Source organism: Ixodes scapularis, unplaced genomic scaffold, assembly GCF_016920785.2.
Source record: "Ixodes scapularis isolate PalLabHiFi unplaced genomic scaffold, ASM1692078v2 PGA_scaffold9__187_contigs__length_104089568, whole genome shotgun sequence".
In the NCBI taxonomy this organism is placed as follows: Eukaryota; Metazoa; Arthropoda; class Arachnida; order Ixodida; family Ixodidae; genus Ixodes; species Ixodes scapularis.
This window is the reverse complement of record NW_024609884.1, coordinates 87,096,559-87,117,375: the sequence shown is the minus strand read 5'-3', so window position 1 is coordinate 87,117,375 and position 20,817 is coordinate 87,096,559. Positions and strand designations below refer to the sequence as shown.

General features: G+C 48.0%; 1 pseudogene; it reads right to left on the bottom strand.

Moving 5' to 3' along the window:
• Positions 1-3,660: 3,660 nt before the first annotated feature.
• On the bottom strand, positions 3,661-8,451 carry LOC115332496 (annotated as a pseudogene).
• Between the last annotated feature and the right edge of the window lie 12,366 nt (positions 8,452-20,817).

Here is a 20,817-nt window from a genome sequence, read left to right as displayed (position 1 = left end):
AAACCAGCAAGCCCCGCCTCTGTTCCGTTCGACACACACATATTCGCTCCTGGAAAGCCGCGCAAAAGCTCTGCCGTCAATCCACAGAAGCCGCGTTTAATTCGAAAAGTAAAAACGGTGCCAAGGGGAGACAAGGGGTAGCGGGCGCCTTTCCTAAAATATGTCCCGCCATCCTAAGTTGAAACGGCATTGTATACAAATAAATGCCTACGGCGTCGGCTTGAGGACCCCGTCTAAGCCTCGTACCGTTTATCTTTCTTTTATTAGCTTCCCGCCACGAGAAGTCGTACCGCAGGCAGTATGAAGCCCATTAGAGGAAACATCTCCCCCTTCTGGCGCTCGTCGGCTTCTTTCTGTATTCCGCGCTGCGGCGCTGATCCTCAGTGAGGGATGGAGGCGAGAACGAAAACGGTCTTATGTTTAAGCCAAGGTTGTAGGGAAGTCCGGAGCGTCTTCAGGGGAAGCTCAGACCCAGACTACACTGTACCCAGAGCATTTGCTTCCTCTCTCAGTTGAGAAGAAAATCAATTGGTCACCTGGTTGTACAAGCTGCTTCCCCCCCCCCCCCCCCCCCCCCCCCCCCTTGGAACGTCTACTCGTGGTACGTCCCCTCCTCACTTCCTTTGGCAATGAGCACACCGTGCCAATAAGATACCTTTAGTGAGCCCGTGGGCGACAGCATCTCAAAGCAAGCCAAAAAAGACACGCCAAAAGACAAGCCCAGAACCACGAAGAAACCATCAAACGAAAAGTGATGAAAAGCCGTCCGCTAGAGAGGAAGGATTATCCGCTGTGTATAGGATCTGAGGAAGGCTGCTTGGCGTCTGCATTTGGGAGCTTTTGGGGCACAAATTTTTCGCAGACAACCTCCAAAGAGAGAGAGGGAGACAGACAGAGAGAGAGAGAGGGGACTAGATATGTTGAAGATATTTTCCCCCCGTGCTCGACGTGCTGGCCTTGTTCGGAAGTGTGCCTGCAGTCGAGGACCCTGACATTTGGTGCGCCTCCCCACTGACTCTCCACTTCGAAATTCCTGGCGCCGTCCCTGTCGGGAAAACGTACCGTGACCTTGACGGAGAAAAACCCCTTTGGAAGCCCCCAGCAATCGACGCGAGGGACAACAGATTAAACCCACCGCTGTTTTAATCTTTTGTCCCTCGCGTCGATTGCTTACGTTTTTTCTTCGAGCTGACGAAGAACCCCGGGGGGGGGGGGGGGGGTTGCCTGGCGAGGCGTGTGGGGGGGGGGGGGGGGCGATCGCCCCCACCGCCCCCCCCCCCCCCCCCCCCCCCCCCCCTTGGATCCGCCACTGGTCTACACCGTGCCCGAGTCTAGTTTGTTCGATTCAGACGGCGTTCTCGGTGTCAATGGAAGATCTTCCGAATTTCCGGTTCGAGGGCGCGCAGGGCCTTGTGTTTGGTGTTCGAACGCCAGGCCTTGTGCGAGAAGCAGATGCCGCTTTTTTTGTCTGATTGAAGGGAGACAGCAGGGTGAGAAAAAGGCCTTTGCACCTATCCACTACTCCTCCCAATCAGAGCTCGGCGCTCTGATATCGCTGCTGCTCTTCTCCCTGTTTATCTCCGTACAGCGGAGCATTCTATTCGGGAAGATAATTTGCTTGAACCACGAACAAGAAACTGGCGTTCAATGAATTCGATCTACAGGGCCCGTTTTCTCGAACGCGAACCGTGGGTTAAAGTTAAGTATTGTCTCTAGAAGGGGGAATTCTAGGTCACGTGACAGGGAGAGAAGGGGCGCCGAGGGAGAAGCAGTACCTACAAGCAAAATGGCCGCGGCGCCGCTTAATGAGGGCTAATAGTTCTGCTTGGTTCTGCTGAACATTCATTTCGATCCGGCTGTTATACTAATGACGCACCATCAACCTATTAGCACGTCAAGCAAAGCGGTAGTTCAGAGGGACTACTAAACTAACCGACGGCAGCATTCCACGAACGCATCACTCTTCAGCAGTCCGAGATCCAAGACACATGACGGTACATAAGCCTTGCAAGTGTTTTTATGGTGGGTAAAGAAATGTTTTGCGAACGAGTGTTGGTATATATTTATACTAACACGTTTTATTTGTTACACTATGCACGCCAACTCGAGCAGCGATTACTTTGCAGAGAAAGGGGGTTATCCTCGATGAAGTCTTCGTTCCGGGTGTCTGTTTTTCTGTTCGCAGTTTACCGACAGTATGCCGACAGAATCGAGGTTTCTACATATCCCCGGTGGCCAACAATTCAACGGTGACGAGAAGTTTAGCTTCTCGTCACCGGTGGATCGGTTGGGCAAAAGGAAAAGGGGGCAAACAGTTGAGATCACCAGGAATCGCAGAAACGTGCGTAGCAAGGAACAAAAACGAGACTACAGCACCGGCGTTGCCAGACTGGAAGGCACATAGGAAAGTTATGCGTTGTTTATGGCGAAACATATTAAAGGAAATGTTTCTTACATTTTCGAATATTCGCCGACAAACCATAGCATAGTAGCCAAATTTTTTTGTACCATCTGAAGGAAATAAATTGGTCTTCAAGTACAACATTACTATATTTTGACTTAAAATACCATACTAGATCGATAACAACCAGCGGAAAAAGGGGATAAACAAAATAACGGGCTTGTTTAACTGATAGATGGCGCACCTTACTGCCCAATCAAAAATAATTATTGTTGCTGTATATCCAGCCGTTTATTACAGTACCCTAGGTACTTTTTCCTTCCTAGGTACCGTGGTTTACCAAAATAGGTTTACCATCGCTTCGAGAAAACCGGCCCAGGAAGTGTTCACTAGACGTCATATTTGAGTGCGCTGTTCACAGCACATGCGCAGAGCGAACTCTCACTTATTCGCGACTCCAGCAAAACGAACGGCACCTAGCGCGAAACCACTGTAGACTGGCCGGAACAGGTCCCTTCGCGATTTCTGGTCGTCTCTTCTGGCTTCCGTGTTTCCATGTTGTCGGTGGTTTGCGTGACAGAACAGTTCTACCGGTGACTGTGTCGTAACCGTAGTATCGCCTTGTGACCCAGGTTGCTCTGCACGCGACCTATGGAACCGCATGATGAACGTTTCTCAACGTTCATCAGCCCCGTGGAAGGATAGTGGGCAGTCCTTTCCTCGTTTCCTCGAAGAAAGTCAAGCCTCTGGAAGTTCGCTCGCCCCAACACATCGCCGCAGGTTCGAAACGTGGAAGATAAAACGCGAGAGAACTAAATTTTAAGCCCAATGCTTACTTGCTAGTGCCCCAGCGTTGTGCGTTGAGCTGGCACATGGCACGGCAAGACCAGGATTCGACCGCCATATTGGCCCGATAGTGGCTCCCCTATAACTCGCTGGAGTCGCGAATAGGCGGCTAAAACCGGCAATCATGATGGTGTGGAATGCACGTTGCAAAAGAATTGTGGAAGCACTCTATCGGCACGCGCTTAGCAGTCGCCCCCACGGCTGTGGCCGCCACTGAATACTTCCTATATCATGTGCAGCGGCGACAATCATGTAATTTGCTCGTACTTAAAAAGAAAATTTTTTTTTCGACAAATGTAGGACTATTGCGGTAATTCTTCTATTATTACTTTTGAAGGGAGCAGATAAAGTAATTTTCTATGTTGCGCCAAATAACGTAAGTGTATTTGATTTTTGTTTGTGCAGGAAAGTTTTTAATGGACATCAGCCTGCCAACAGTTTCAAACGTCATCTCGCTTGTCTCGAGACCGACTGTCGTGGTTCCCATGTATTCTTGCAGAGACTTCGACTGTCCCCGGTTTGATAGCGAGACCGCTGTAACTAGGCCCAAACGTGTGACAGAGAGGAAGTCCAGGCCGGGCGGACCGAACCCTTTCTCATGGAAACCGCATCCACCAGCGGGGTAAGCGAGGGCGCCTCCATGGCGTCCCCCTCCCCTTACAAAAAACTGATGCTTTTCTGTTGAAAGGCCGTTGAAAAAAGTTATCCAAGGTCGATCCGAGCATATAAAATGTCAATAGCTTTTCATCTGACTTTCTCTAGCTTTCTAGTGACTTTCATTTGAAGATTTCCCACTTTTTAATAAAAAAAGTCAACAAATTTTCTGTCGCCTCCAATATTCTTTTTCTACAGCTTTTCGATTGAAAAGCTACATCTTTTCAATTGAAAAACTACAGCCGTTTAAATTTTTTTTTTACAGCTTAGCTATTTACTCAACAACGTTTTAGAATCTTACTACGGCTTTTCACACTGCTCCAAATGGGCAGCAGCAAAATAACGTAAATAAACGCATCTTTTTTTATTTTGTTCGTAAATGGTGTCCGTGTGCTATTTGAAGGCAGACATCCCACAAGTATGCATTCGAAACGAACACAAGCACAAAAAAACATAAGCACTTAACACTTGAATTACAGTCTCGTTGGCTGCTCCAGGGTCTTACATAGCCTACATATTGAAGGTAATCATTTGGCCGGTGACCACCTCAGCACTTATTAAGGTTACAAGTGTTCGATTTTCGCCTATGGAGTCTATCAAAGGGAAAAGAGTCTTTTGAAGTTAGTGAACGATATCTCTTACTAAAAAGCATTGGTGCAACTAATAATAATTCCGTGCAGTCGCTAAAACAACATCCACAAAAACGGCTCTTAGAAGAAATGCTATAACTTCTCTGCATATCACCACTCAGGACGAAGCGAGCCAAGGCAGTTTCTCCACTTTAAAATAGTTATTTTGCTTTTCTTTACTAGTTGACTAGTTTAATATGATCATTAAGTCACTATAGTACCTTACAAAGTGAGAACGGAAGGCCGTGTCTTCCGAACGCCTGGCATCCAGCACGCGCCCCATGCCTTCCGTCGTGCTCGAGGTGCACTAATGCCGAAGCGTTGTCAAAGTAGTAGGCTCGCGCTGGAGGCGGGACAACTGAAGCTCTTCCCTACCGTTATCACCTTGTCAGAGGCTATTGAGAAACTTAGTGACTTTTGACATCTAGTCGACGTGTACAATGTTCAAAAAAAAGTAAACAGAAAGAATATAGCTTTTCTTTTGACATTGGCTACAGAAAGTCAACTGAACATTTTCAACAAGAATTAAACATAACGTCTGCAGTCATTCTTATGAGACTGTGAACAGGAAGTCAGCAGAAAAAAAATCAACGTAAAGTTAATAGCCAACAGCTTTTCTTTTGACTCAACCTGAAGAAAATCACCAAAAAGTTTCAACACAAAGTCAACAAACGTTCTGTTAATCATGTCAACAGTAAGTCAAAGTCAAAAGAAAGTAATCAGAGTCAACAAAAAGTTAACACGTTTTCAATAAAAAAGTAAACTATCATTTTTATAGGGGCCCTCCCGAGCCCGAGGAGGCAAGAGGAACAGGACTTCCGCGACTCCCGCAAAGCGAAGAACGACGAGGCGCACCAGCAGACGCCTGTCATCGCGCAAGAGGACGAGAGGTACCAGCCCCACGACTAGGAGGTCCCGGGCAAGGAAGGCGACGGCAGGGAAGAGCGAGAGGCGAAGGTCTAGGCGCAACAAGTCGACAACTGGTGGGTCATCCCCAGCGAAGAACGGGAAAATCAGGGCGAGCAAGAAACCTGCTGCGAAAAGGAGGTCCAGAAAGCGCAACGTGGCTGGGGAGTCTGGCGTGAAAAAATCCTCTTGGAAGAGAGCGTCGCGCAAGAAGTAACTGTTCCGCCTTTGCAGGCTCCTGAAAATTGGAATAAAGGCGAAATTCAACCAACTCAGAGGGGTTTTCCTGGTGTCTATGGAGCTCTTCTAGGGACAGAAATGCTCAAAAATTAAGGGGGATCCACCCGCTCTCACGCAATGGGCAAATTCCGCTACACAAACTTGAGTTTCAGGAATGCACGAGAGTATTCATTCTTTTGGAGGGTAATTATGAAGGCGGAATGAAGGCCCTTGGAGTTTTCCTTGAGAGCGGTAGAGATTTTTAATAAAATCCAGAAATGTGACCGTTTTGACTGTTTTGAGCCGGTTTTACGACGTTGTTTTTTTTAAATAAAATTATTTAAAAGACACACGTGATAAAATGCTTGGCCGTACTAGAGTGTATTAGAAAGGACGAGGGGGGCCATCGGAGTGCTATTTTGGTACCTCTGCATGTGGAAAAAAAAAAACTGCTCGCTCGTAGCGCCCTCTCGGCCGCTACGAGCAAAGTGGTTCGGATTAGCCGCTTTTTATGAAAAACGCGTTTCGTTCCAACGCCAAGCTCGACCGGCACGATACAAAGCCGGACTACATTTTTAAACAACCTAGACGTCAGGCGTCACATACATAAAGTCACCGCGACCTTACTTGTCGTCACAACGCCATGCGACATCAGGACGACGCCTTGACGTCAACGTCGACGTTGACGACGTGCGTTACACGACATCAAGACTGCGTTCTTACGTCGTATTGCGTTGACAACAACGACGATGTCAACGTTGACGTTGATGACGACGACGACAACGTCACGGGACGTCAAGATGACGGCGTCTTGTCAATGCAAGTCATAAGGGCGCTTGCTGTCAGGTCGTTGACGTCGTTGTCGACATGACGCAACTCGACCTCACGAAGACGTCCCGACAGCTTCACGACGTCGACGTCATCGTCGACGACGTTACACGACGTTAAGACTTCGTCGTGAGTGCGCGTCGACGTTAATGCTGGCGAAGGTGACGACGTTACACGCCGTCAAGGCTTCGTCGTGACGCTGACGTTCACGATGACATCAGGACGACGTTAACGTGACGTCATAACGATGTTTTACTTTGCGTGGGGCGTCGACGTCAACGTCGGCATCGACGATCACGTCCACGTCGTCCTCGATGTGGCGCGCGACGTCATGAACGCGTAACAACGGCGACTTGATGTCGCGAAAAGGCGTCGTTCTCGACATGACGCGATGTCACGGCGGCCTTACGACAGCATCTTGGCATCGCGTAACGTCGTCGACGATGACGTCGTGGCGTCGTCGTGTCGTGGTGCTTTGACGTTATCTCTGACGTCAAAATCGCAGCGAAGGTGGCGCTGCGATCAAAGTGGCTTGGTTTCACCTGATCGCTTTCCAAATTTTCAGGTGCAACTGAAAGCATGAGCGGAGCCTATAGCTCGTCCCACTCGTACCTTCTAGTACACTCCAGCCGTACGTACTAAAGCCCTCTCCTGGGAAAAGTGGTACCATTCATTGTTGTGGAAATGCTCGAGAAACGTGCCGCGCGCCACTTTTGGGAAGACCATGGTGTCTGAAATCTAGCTAAGGGCTGCAATGAGTGATAGGGCGCAGCCGAGCTGGTTTACGTTTTTGAAGTTTCGTCGTGTTTGTCCTTCTTGTTTTCCCCAGTCTCAATGCTGCGCCCTGCCGCCATGATCTTCTCAAGGGCTGCACGTTGCACGTGCCTCGTGCATCGACGCACCTTGCACCAACGTTACTGGAGCAAGCTCAGTTTCGCAGCTCCCTATTCTCGCCTGCAGAGGCGAGTGGCCCAGGTGGCGGTCACGAGAACTAGCGGCGCTGCAGTCGGATCTTGCTTCCCTGTCTCGCGCGTCGTCTACTACCACAGTTCAGTTCAGAAAGCGTTTATTCGCCTTTTGGGGAGGGAGAGTGGGGCTGAGATCGGTGGCTTACAAGCCTGGATCTATGGCCAAGGGGAAGGGGTTGAGGGGGGTTATAGATAGGCGGTTAGCCCCGCATCGTGGATGAAATCCACGAGCGTGGTCACAACCGCCCGACGTTTGTCGGGAGTGCCCTGAGGATGGACCCAATTCTTTATGCTGGAGCCGTCTGGTTATATGTGTTTTCGACGAATCTCATCCAGCTCCGGGCAGTCCCAGAGTAAGTGGCTTTGGTCGGCAAGAAGGCTGGGGTCTTTACATAAACTGCAATGGGTTGATATGGGTGGCCTGGTCCAATGCGCCCTGCGTGCCGGTGTGCATGTGGTGTTTGTGATTATCCTCCGGAGAAGCACCGTTGATCCTCTGCCCATTCCGCTCGGGAGCGGATTTACGCAGGGGTCAGGGCTGCCCTCAGGGTCTGTCTTGAGGCTTCTTTAACGAGTTGTTTTGCCCCCTCAGGGTCGTAGTCGGGATCTTCACCATATTCGCCAAGCTCAGGCGGGAGCGAGTACACGTGTTCTCGTAGGTGATTTGGCACACTACTCGGCTCGCGGGGGGAATCCATATGCGCGCGGGCCATGCAGTGAGCTTGCTCGTTGCCCTGAATGTCTGCGTGGGCAGGTGTCCAGGACACTTTGATGGTTGTACCGGCTGCAAGTAGGTCGGAGGCCCCATCCGTCGGATTGCCTTAACTCGCTTGCTCTGGAAGTGGCGAGAGCGACATTCTATTAATGCAGCCGAAAAGCCAGTGAAAATGTGTAGGCGTGTCGGTCGGACTTCCTTCTCGATGATGGTGCGCAGTGCCAGTTGGATAGCTCCAAGTTCTCCTCTCTTGACCGATGTGCCGCCGGGCAGTGTTTCGGCCATGGTGATTGTCACTGGCCTCCCCCGATACACACCGCTGGACAAACTCAAGGCACACGCGAAGCTCAACACGGCTTGAGAAACCGTAGAGGAGAAAGCACGACGACAAATCCTAGAGAAGATCGGCTCGGATATCAGAGCCCTTCCCCCTCTCCCGGAGGTTGTCCCCCATGGAGCGACGACGTGTGCATCGTGGACGACCGACCCGTACCAAGAGGAGCCGGGCCCAGTCGCCCTGGCAAGCAAGCCTGCCAAGTGCGACAGCACTGCAAACTCGTCCAAGAGTGGACGGACGCCAATGAGAAGCTGGCAGTATACACTGATGCGGCTTTCGTCTCCTTCCCTAAACCGATTTCCTCCGCTGCGGTTGTGATTCCCCGCCTATACTTCGTTTCACCTTATGTGCGAGCGAAGGCAAAGCTGGAAGCGCGAGCACGAAAGCTCCGCGCGTTCAGGCTTTGCTCGAGCGCGCGAGCTGGGGAGAAACGCAACAAGTGCTGGTCTCGCGCTTTTAGCTTTGGCTTCGCTTGCAGATAAGGTGAAACGAAGTATAGGTCTACTACCACCGGCGTTGAGAGCTTCCTTTTCTTTTTCTTTTCTTCCTTTTTTTTTATTACTTCCATATGTATAATAGCAAGGAAACAATGATGAAGATGAAGTGTAATATACCACAGAGATCAGAGTCAGCGCATTGTGAATGTTCTTTCTATGAGTGTTCGAAATTTATTTTTGTGTGCATCTCTTTCCTTGCGCTGTGAAGTGTTAGTATGAATCAACAACCCGCCCAAGCTCAAGTATTGCTATTCAAACTTGGCGGGCTAGACAATCCGGAAGCAAGGCTCGACTGCAGCGCTGCTAGTTCTCGTGACTGCCATTGAGGCCACGTCGCAGGCGGAGCTGTGAAACTGAGCTTGCTCCACACTCTAAGAAAAAAATGGAGGAAAAAAGTAGCAACGGCGCGTCTTCCTCCCTTCTACCGACGCGCCCCCAAGCGGACACGAGAAAAGGGGAGGAACGAAACGTTTTTCTCCTTCTCCAGGCAGACGGGTGAAGGCTTTCGCCGCTTTCGCCCTCCCGACTCATCGTCTTTCGGTTTCGTTTTTCGAGCAGGTCGCGCATGTTGTTTAAAAATTAATGTTGAGTTGATTGAGCTTCAGCAGCAGCGAAGGCCGCCTGTAATTCCGTCTTCTAGTTTAAACGTCCAGAACATTTCGGTTGCATTCACGTTTTTATCACTAATTTTATTAAACGAGCAAACGAAGCCGCTAGAAACAGCGAAGTTCCGGAGCAGTGCCAGCAGCGCCACGTACACTGGGGGATGGCCGTCTCCGGATTGTGTGACTCGCGCGACACGGAACTACAGCCTCTACAAGTCACTACACTAGCGAAACCACGCGGTACTGTGTCGACGTTTTCTACGTTATGGAAACCGCAGGAACTGCGTCCAAGACAGGCAGGTTTTGCTGCCGGCTGCCTGGGTGCCTTCCCCCCTGAGTGCGGTTCTGTTTTCCGATGCCGAGTGCAACTGGCGTTCAACGTGGTTCTGTGTTTGTGCGTGTCAGCAACATAGGTGCAACATCGTGATGGCAGTGTTGTGGGTTGTGAACAGAAGACTGGAATTATCGCCGATGTGACCATGTGTTCGTGTATCAGTGGTGTAAAAAGAAGATGAGATCGTAAACTGTTGGGCGTTGATGCCGCTGGTCGGGTTGTGATCGGAAGGGGCGGGTGTCGCAGGTTGACATTCCGCTTTACATTAAAAAGTTTAATACCACTTGAGGGATTACGTGCAATCGATGAACGCGCGGATAGTCATGTTGGAACGCTGGTAGAAGCTCCTATCGTACAGTGGCCAATGTGACTGTCGGAATTGTCTCGTCCCCGAGAGCGATTTCAGGGGCAAGGACTGAACAGTACGAAATCGTGACGTAAAGTACGTATATTTACAGTATGGAATTTTGGCATTCAAAAACAATAGTAGGTAAAATAGAAAAAAAAAACTACCCGTTATTTTGCTGTTTAAATATACTACGGTTGCTGGAGAAACTGCCCTCCGTGGCGCGCTGGGATGAGCGCTAGAAGTAGGGAGGCTGTAGCTAGAAGTTTTCGGGCTCGCCACGGCGTAGCTCCGTACACTGAACACCTGCCGCAAATCGCGGCTTTGACTGCATTCAAGTTGATCGAAAAGCGATTTCTAAGTCCGTGAAGCATCACTTCCAGCTGACTGAATATCCGCTCTACAGAGATTAATTCAAGACGGCAATTGCAGCTTTGCGCGAACAGCACAAATAGAAAAACAAATAGAAATACAGGCTACGACGTGCCGTGTGGGGAAACAAACTCATGGCTTCGAACCGCATTGGAACAGCTTGATTTATTGGCTCTCAAATAATTACGGCATGATCGAGCGTTTTTTTTTAATAAGAGATTCAACCCCTGAGCCATTCAAAATACTTTCAGAGGTATGACATTGCTAAGAAAAAATCAACATGCTGGGAATATTTTTTATTGCTTAGGGAGTCACCGAAAAGTTCCGTACGTTCAGAACGACCAGTATAAAAGACGGAAACGCAGAGCACGGGTGTAGTGTTCGCGTTGGTGTGGTGTTCCGTTGTATTGATATTTGTGTGTGCAGTGTATGTGTATGTTCACCTGATGCTTGTAATAAGTGCAATGGGTGTAATGTGTGTATAGTAGAGGGTCCTCAAGCGCAGTAGTCGCCTGAAAGAAGCATATTATTTTCTGTGGAACATGAATTGGGCGGTACTTAGCGCCACCTAGCCTAGCTACTTGCAATTACTGTGCTTGACCCCGCCATCTGATGGCTAGCCATTTAACCTTCTTTCACGCTACGCGATAAACAGCGGCTTCGAGTTTGTTCTTTCGAGAGCGGCTTTTGGTTTCGCGGAGCAAGTTCACCCTTCTCCGTGATGTGCGGTTGACGAAAGAATTGTGACTCGAGGAACACCAAAGGTAAGACGCAAAATGCGCGAAGTGACTGGGTATCGGTTGTCTCCGTTTAACATCGCAGTGCTGTCGATGAGAAGGCTGAATAACTGCTTTCGAAACGCAGGTCTCTGTATCTGTGGGGGGAATCTGGCTTCGTAAATAAACACAGTTTGCGGAAAGCTCGTGTTACGCTTTCATTTGCTGCTGCTCTCGTCCCGTACAAGAGACGTAGCGTCCTCGTTAAGCCTTATTTGGCTCGATTTTCTTGATTCGGGGCCGCCATATTGAGATGCAAGCGACGGAGGAACTTTGCTCCCCTGCTTCAGGGACGAAGGTTTCTCCCTTTCTAAAGGAACATAGGTTACAAGACCGTTCCTCCCGAAAGGGAGGACTATCCATACCCATTTTTCTAAGAGTGCCTTACGCTACTTTTAAAACAAGAAGGGGCTTTAGTACGTACTAGGGGTGCCTCTGATCTTAATTTTAAGACCATGAAGAGAAAACTTAATATTGTTGTATTTGCGTATTTGTGTAGATAAACTCCCCCTGTTAATTTTATTTTCAATATGTTAAACGAGATGGCGACACTAGTATTAAATGCCTCAAACCCAAGATTTTCTTGCTATTGTTTTTTTTCTCGAGCTCGAATTCGACCGCGATGGCTGGCTCGGGGATCGGTAGCATGCCCATGTAGCAAAACTCGAGCTGCAAAGCCACTGATCGTGGATTCAATACCCCACCCCTGCCCATTTCAGTATGGATAAGCATTGTACCGGCGTGCGGTCTGCTATATACTAATGCGTGATGCACGTTGAAGACGTCAGACTCGCAGCGATGAACTGCACTGGCTTTCATCTTCAACGAACACACCAGACGCCCTCAGGGCTGACTAACTTCCTGCTGTCTAAACATACACACAACAGAATTACAATCGATCACTCCATTGGTCTCCACTGTTTGAACGTTGCAAAAAAGTATAACTAACGTGCCCATTAGTGACTGACCCGCGGTTCTGCAACTTTGTCGCGAAGTTGCCACACACCTGCGATCAACTAAGACGGATCCTTCGTGATGCCTCAATGTGCATTATCACTTCCGCACATTATATCCCGCTGCATTATCATTATCACCCCCTAGACGGGCCTCACAGGCATTCAATGTACGGAGTGCATGCCTCTCTGTGGCGTCTGCTTTTACAAGTACCCAAATAAATACATACCTACCTACAAACGAATGTTTTGGTTTTATGCGTTACATCAGTGAGAGCGGTCGTGTTCCTTGATGACACGGGGAAAATACCGATGCTTGCAAGTGCTGCCGAAACACGATTTTGACGAACAGTAAGACTAGATGCCATGCATAATAGGGTGTTTAATTGCCGATGCACACAGTTGCCTTTTAGTGCGTTTGGCTGCGCTGCATCAAGAAACGGAAGCCAGTCACCGGCACATCTTTGCTTTGTATGAAACGGGAAATTCAATTCAAGGAGTAGCTTGGCACGCGACATTCGAAGCAGGGATATCCTGGTTTTTGCAGCCGGAACGCAGTCAAATACACCCAAACGCTCTCAAACGTCATTAGACAGTTTTAGTGGATCGTACGCTATAGCTTTGCGTACGCAAGGAACTTGTGGGTCGTGAGCGCGCATGCGCAGAACGCAATAGAAGGGCTAGCGTATTGCGTACGCACGCAACGCTGGGGATCTTGCGTTGCGGGCTAGCGGGCTTTACGGGAACCTCTCGAGAGATGTCGGGCCCAACGAGAGCGCCAGTTTCAAGATGGCGGTTTCCTCGACTGGCGCAGCAAGGGCGACGTGGTGTTTTCGAAGTTCTGTGTTACGTGAAATTGCGTGATGTTCAGCTCGGCGCTTCTTTCTGGGACCTACCGCGGTCGAATCAGATCGCCCTGCAGCTGAAGGAGTGCACAGTGGAAATGTTCGCCGCTCGCAGTGTGCGTCGACGCTGCGATCTGCTCAACGCTAAGCCTATTCCCACAGTTCATCGCCGACGGGCAAACGACTCTAAAAGAAATCGCCGAAGTTCTCGCTATGCACTGGACATCAGGGTCACGAATTTCATTCCGCGATAGCATTGATAAAAAGTGCCGTTTCCACGGGACGACTGACGGAGGCTCCGTGATCGAATTTGGCTACGCACTCGTACTCGTAGCCTCTGGACCCCGCAGAAAAGCGCACTTGACGAGGCAGCTGTGGCTTGGTTTAATCTGAAATAAAATGATTGGACACTTTTTCTTTTTCAATATTTCTTTCCAGGAGCATGGCTGCGCTATAAGCACGCGGAATTCTACGGCTTCTAGCAAATTTAACCAAGATCATGCGCGGTGTTCACTCGAAAACGTAACGCACAACTAAATTCGGTCCGAGCAGGTCATTTTTAGTGTACGCTATACTAATGCGTATTGCGTACGTATACGGTCCAGCAACGCTATACTAAAACTGTCTATTGTGTTTATGAGCCTTTAGAAGAGCGTTACCGCGGGCTACCGTGGCCACAGTGTACTGCTCCTGGCACGCGTTGCAGAGCATGCTTCGAAGGAACAGCGCGAGCTCCCGGTTTCACTGCCGCTCTGGGCGGTTGCGGGATCGCTATTAGCGGCGAGATGTTTTGGTGGCGCCCTCCTATGGTTCCCCCTTGTGACGTCATTACCTTGCAAACAACAAGTTCGATGGTGTTTGTAAATAGCATGGTGGAAGCTTGAAATCATTGCACTCTCAAAGGAACACTTCCGACACCGTCAAAATTAAAGTTTTTTCATTCCTCTTATTTCGTCAATGATAAATCCCCTTTCCTACGTCATACTCAGCGTTCGGCCAATCGTGGTAGGCCGACCACAGCGACGCTTTCGGTCGCGCACGGGGCTACCGCATACCCAGTGTGACCCATTGAAACGACCAACACCGACAAGTCTCAAGCAAATAAAGCACGCGCGAATGTATCTTTGGCAGGCTTGCAATCGCTCGCGCTTACTTCAAAAGGACCCAGAGAGAACGAGCCTGTTAAAGATACCTTTGCGTGTGTGCTTCATTTGCGTTTGTGTGTGTGCCTACACAGCCAGAAGTTAGTTTGCCTTAACTGGTGAATTGTCTCTCAGATGTATATGAGCAATATAGCCCGTTCAGTACAACCGCTAGTCTGGGTTTTTCTTAACGTGCACCAGGCAGTAGGGATACACGACCGCACGCCGGTACGATGCTCATCCAGATCGAAACGGGCAGGGGTAGGGATTGATTGCTTCATTTGCTTGAGGCTTATCGGTGTCGATTGTTTCTATTTGTCGCTCTAGGGAAATAGAGCATAAAAAACAACAACCATTTGTGTCCCTCCTCGTTCTTACACTACTGAGAGGAATCTTTCTGTATTTTGGTAGCGGAGGAGGACGTCCGGAGAAAATATTCCTTCAGGGCACTGGAGTGCAAAACATAAAACAGGAGTCGCGTGTAACGCTCAAGCTACGAACAGTGCTCCCGGCAAGCTCAATAGACCCTTTCGAAAGTTTGACCCCTGTTGCAAGCTGTGGAATCTCTCCACAATAGACCCTTTCCGAAATTCAGTCTGGCCACTTTTATCGCTATCATCAACTCTGGAACGGCATCTGCGCCATACCAATGGCGGCCTTCTAGTGACTGATAAAGGAAGACGTCGAAGATGCTCCTAAGCGGATGATGCGAGGCCTGTACATTCAGGGGGTCAGTACGACGCGACGTAGGAATGGAACACAAGAGCTACGTAAGCGTTTATTTCTAATAACTCAGATTCGGTCATTCTGTGGGCGGCACACAATCGGCTTTAAAGCACTTTGGTATATAAAATTTTCTCGAGGCATCTGAGTGGGTTGGAGCTTTGTTCTGAATGCAGGTTCTTGGTCACCATCGAACTGAAAGTGATCGAGAAAGAACTCACACTGAACAATTCCTCGCGTGCCGTTGACTTGCGAAACTGACGGTGCCGATACAAGTTCCTTACCGCCATTGATATGGCAGAACTTAGACTGCTTTACAAACCACCAGATGGCACTGAATTTCGGAAAGGGTCTATAACGGATGCAAGAGTGCACGCGATCGTTGTGTTCGATTGCACTTTAGCTGCAAAAATAATTGATCCAAAATATATTTATTTCATGAAACATTATTTGATATGTTTTCATTATCTGTAGACCTGGTTGAGTGGCTGTGGATATAAAAAAAAGAAGCATGATGTATATAATTTTTAACAATTTACAGGATATTTTCTTAACCAACAAACAAGTGCTTACTCTAACACGCAAATTGAATCGTGATGTTTGCGTTTTGGCGCCCTAAACAAATTTTCTTGAGTTCAATACTTCCCGCTTTGCGGAATGGTAAGAGAACCAAGCGGACCTTTAATAAGTAGAAAATACCTTTCTACCAAAGGTGAAGCGTGGGTTTCCTTTCTTTTAGCTTTCTAATTTTTACGCAAAATCACATGAACCTTTAGATCAGTTTAATGTCTTTATAAATAACCTGGAGGGTTCACTATGCTCTTGTCCGTTATGAACACCTCTTTCAATAGTGATCTTATTACGTCCCAGTAAAATGAACTGGTGCTATCGTATCTGTCTGGACTAATTCAATCCCCACCCTGCCCGTTTCGATCTGGATGAGCATCGCACCGGTGCGGTCATGTATCGCTACTTTGTGGTGCATATTAAAGTACACAGGCTAGCGGTTGTACTGCACTGGCTGAATAGCTCATATACAAGTGAGAAACAAGTCGCCCTTTGAGGCAGACTAACTTCAGGCTGTATAAACATGCCCACAACCCTTTTTCTTTTTTGGAAGAAGGCTTTCTGATGTGATTGCATTTGTCTTTCAAGTAGCGTCAAATGCGCCAGTGCACGAGGCCCATGCCTCGAGCGGCCCTTGTAAGCAGATGGCGGCGCAGCACTGAAATGAGCTGCCCTGGAACCGAATAACGGCGGAGCATCCGGTCCTGGCGCGTGTATTGCGCGTTTACACAACAATGCTTGGTGGTACTTGAAAGCGTGAATCTTATTGAAATACTTGAGTCTGCACTTGCCGGCAGCGCCTTCATTTTCTGAAATCTACGAGGATAGTCGACATTGAAGTAATAGAAAACATTTGTTATATTTGGAGAGCAGAGCAGGCTGTCACGTATGAAGGTTCGTTTTGGACAAAACGTCCAAAACGAACCTTGGTGTGCACAATAGCGAAGCATTCGCAGCTCTTTCTCAACAACCTCCATCCCTCTCAAGAAAAAAAAAATCGAAAAACGTTAGCTTGCATTCCTGTTTAGAGGGTCATGATTTCTTGAAAATTTCAGCGAGATACATCAACCGTTGAAATTAAACGATACCAAAACTACAGCGTAAAATATATTTCGGTACACTTGGCTTTTGACGATTGGCCTAGATTGGCCAAATCGTGGGCATAAGAGCATTGTCAGAATGTCAACTTCGACAGTGCTGGTTTAAAAACACGATGGCTCCTAGCTTCTACTATGATTTTTAAACACACCATTTTACTTGTCGTATCTGATGGTAAGCAGACAGGGTCAGAGTGACGCCACCGCGAGGCAAACCTCTGTCGTGATGTCATGGATGGAAATCCTAAGAAGGCACCACAAAAACATCCTTTCGAAAATAGAGCTATTTCCATCCCTGACTGATTGCAGGACACAAACATATACTAACACATAGACGACCAAAACCACGCAAGGTAATTGACTGATCGGTCCCGTTTGCCATGACAATCGCCATTTCGGTCTTTTCCAATCTTCAAAGTTTCGAAAGGGTTGATCTGAACCAGCTGCGCCAAGGTCGCTAGGGAGAGTCATCGTAGTGAAAGCGTTCCTCGCCAATATAAACAGCTCTGGCACGGCGCATGAAAGCAATTTATCAATTATGCTTATCTAGACAGATCTCTTATAATAATATTGTTCTTCGAGGCAGAAAAAAATATTTTTTAGTGCCGCCAAGCAACGACGCTTCATATGATGGAGGTGCGAAGATGCGTCTTGTTTAGCTGGTCTGGGAATAACAAAATCTCGGTATACAAGAAATGTCTTTACAAAGAACCCGTCCCACCGATTTCGAATCAGCTCACCAAGAATTCAGAAATCAAAGGGAAACTGCTCACACCATCAACCGAAATGGCCAAAATTCTCACACCATTAATCAATACTAAAACATCACCATCAACCAAAATGACTTGGCGCAACTTTGTCATGATCTAGTGAATGCACAACATACACACACACAAAAAAAAAAGTATAGGCGTGTAGCTCCCAAGGCTACAGTGCCACTAGAGAACAAAAGAAGAAAGTTTCCGAAAAAAGGGAACCGCGATTTTCGGCTCGAATAAATAGGCTCTGCATCGCAGAATGCTCAAACTCCGTGAGAATGTGGCGCTGGCGTTTGAGATAGATAGACGCGAAAGCTTGAAAACGTAAAGTTACCTGTAGAAAAGAAAAGATTGAGAAACACGAATTTTGTTTTTGAGTCGACGTCTACCGAAGCCTATATCGTCGAAACAAAAACAGACGTTGTGAACGCTTTTGGGATTTATATCAGTGAAAAACACTGGTTAGCAAGAAAGAATATGGTTTTCTTTCTTGTTGAGATTTTTTGTGGGTGTTAATGAATAGGGCTTACGGGAGCCTACAGTATTACTTTTTTTTTTGGCGATGTTAGACTTGGGTGGACGTCAACTCAGAGAAAATTTTCGTCTCTCTCAATTGTCTTTTCATCCCTGTAACGTCATGTTCTCAAACATTCCGCGTTCTTTCCCAACCGCTATCACGTTCTCACGGCGTTCGAGCTTTCTGCGATGAATAGTTTATTTATCCGGGAAGAAAAGCACAGTTCTCTTTCCTCGAAAACTAAAGCGCGTCCCCACTACCCCATCCTCAAATAAAAAAAAAAAAAATATATATATATATATATATATATATATATATATATATATATATATATATATATATATATATATATATATATATATTGTTTGTTTTTTTTGTTCTTTTTTCTTTTTTGCAAAAATAAACTTACCATCGTCAAACGTTTATTCTCCGCCCAAATGTAGCGCTAGAGGTCCGAACCAGATGCCAAAGTTTCAGCACTTTTTTTTTTTTTGAGCTGTTGTAATTAAGGTGTTTAACCAACTAGCCCAACAGTTAATTTTAATTTCAGCACTTACTGTTATCTTATGCGAAAGTTAACTGATTTTCTGAAACTGCCAAAGATAACCTGGGGCCCATTTTCGGCCGTCTTCGGTAACTGGCGCCATAGTTATGTATTCGAGAGCCTTGGTCTGCCTCCATTTTCCCCAATAAAAATTTCAGGAAATCGCTCATAACTTTTTAATAAGATAACGGTTAGTGCTGAAACGTTGACATCTTATTAGGACCTCTAGCGCTACATCAGCGTTCGCGATGCAGGGATTATTTTTGCGATAAAAAAACAACACAAGTAACTTTTTGTCTTTTTTTTTTTGGGGGGGGGGGGGGGGTCATTTTTTACTTGCATAACATTTTTATGTCCTCCCTAGGCCTCTTCCGCGCCCAGCAGAAATACGCGAGAGGACAGCAGACGATAAAATAAAACAAATATTTTTCAAAGCCTCGGCATACCCCCCCCCCCCCCCCCCCCCCCCCCCCCTAAATACCGCATCTCTAATCGTGCCGATACCAACCGAAATTAGATCTCGGCTCAGGATCCCACCCTCACCCAGGAACATGAACCCGACCTTCTATATATAACGCCGCAAAGCCCGAGCGAAGGCCCTTCACAAGCTGTGCGCTGGGCGTCCCGACGTATATTACGTAGACGCGGAAAACTACAGCGAACACCGGGACCGCTATGCTTTGGCCGTGGTGGATGGGACGGGGCGCATTGTAGTGATGGCCTCAGTCAAGGAGGATTCCCTCACCAGAGCGGAGGAAGCTGCAATCGGCGTGGCCCAGAACCACGCGTCCGAGTCGTTACGTACCATAATCTGTGACTCCAAGACAACAATTCTCAGCTTTAGCTCAGGTCGCATCTCTCGATCGACAACAAAGCTCCTAACATTCAAATCATCCATCATCCCTCCAATCACACACGTAATCCCATTAATCTGGTCTCCGGATCATGAGGGGGTCGGTGGTAACGAGGCGGTCCACTCCGCGGCCCGAAATGCGACTCGCCGGGCCGGGACATGCGGGGCGGTTGGCGTAGCCATTCCGATTGCTAACGAGCCAAGAGATCTCCCACGGCATAAGGAACCACTTCGTGGTTTCCATGATATTACACAACACCACAGATTACAGCGCCAGATATACCCACCACCACATAAGTCACTCAACAGACGCCAACAAGTATTATGGCGCCAACTTCAGACGAATACCCTTCCTAACCCCCACGACACTCAGACACTACCCCTCGAACCTATACAAGGCCTGATGCACCAGATGATGCAACAAAGGACACCGACGAACACAACAAGGCCACGATCGAACATATATTCTGGTCCTGCACGGCCGATCCCCCACCCTCTTCCCTCACACACGACACTTGACACAACGAGACGCTCAGTGGACGACCCTGCTGCTCAGCTCCGACTGCGTTATCCAACTCGCTGCGATCACAAGAGCCGAGCAAATCGCCGCCCGGCCCAGTCCGCCCGGCCACTCTGCAGGGGAGGCACCACGCCGGCCGTAGAAGAAACCCAACGTTCTGGATCTTATTAGGCTTTGATAAAGTTTATTCTTTCTCTCTCTCATCATACAGAAAAGTTCATTTGTTTCTAAATGTGAAGTGAAACTGCCATCAATGTTCACATATATCATTAAACTTATTATTTATCGCGGTTATCCTGCCCGTCGCCAGCCTTTTCTATAGCGCTCTGGGTGTTTTTGCGTTCTTCACACCCCTTGGGAGCGAGTTTGCAAACCGGTATGCAGACAAAGACTCAGACCGATGTAGAACGTAGGAAATGCAAAACTACCATTTAGGTTCTTTTTCTTTTTTTTCTCATTAGCTTTGATTTGAGCACTATAAAAAATACATACATTTTTCTTTCTTTTTTTTTTTTTTGCAAAACGACGTTTGCGTGCCCAGTTTTAGGTGTACGTTTTTAATGCGAATTTAGTGAGGCGTGCTAAATGTTCTGATCCTTACGGCCGCACCGCCGCACCCTGCACTTCCGATAATCTCGAACGTGGTTGGAACTTTGAATCCAGTTGGAAATCAAAGCTTGTTCTACGTTATGTAAGCCAATGTAATCTATGTCTTGACTGGCTCGTATCTCGCGCCGCCCGTCGGCTGCTTCCGGCAGCGGCGGACGCAGGGCGAAGGTGATCTAGCTCGAGATCGGTGGCGAACAGCCCATGGCCCGAGCCCACTCCGAGCGCCCGACCTGCATGCGGAGGAGCTGCGAGCATG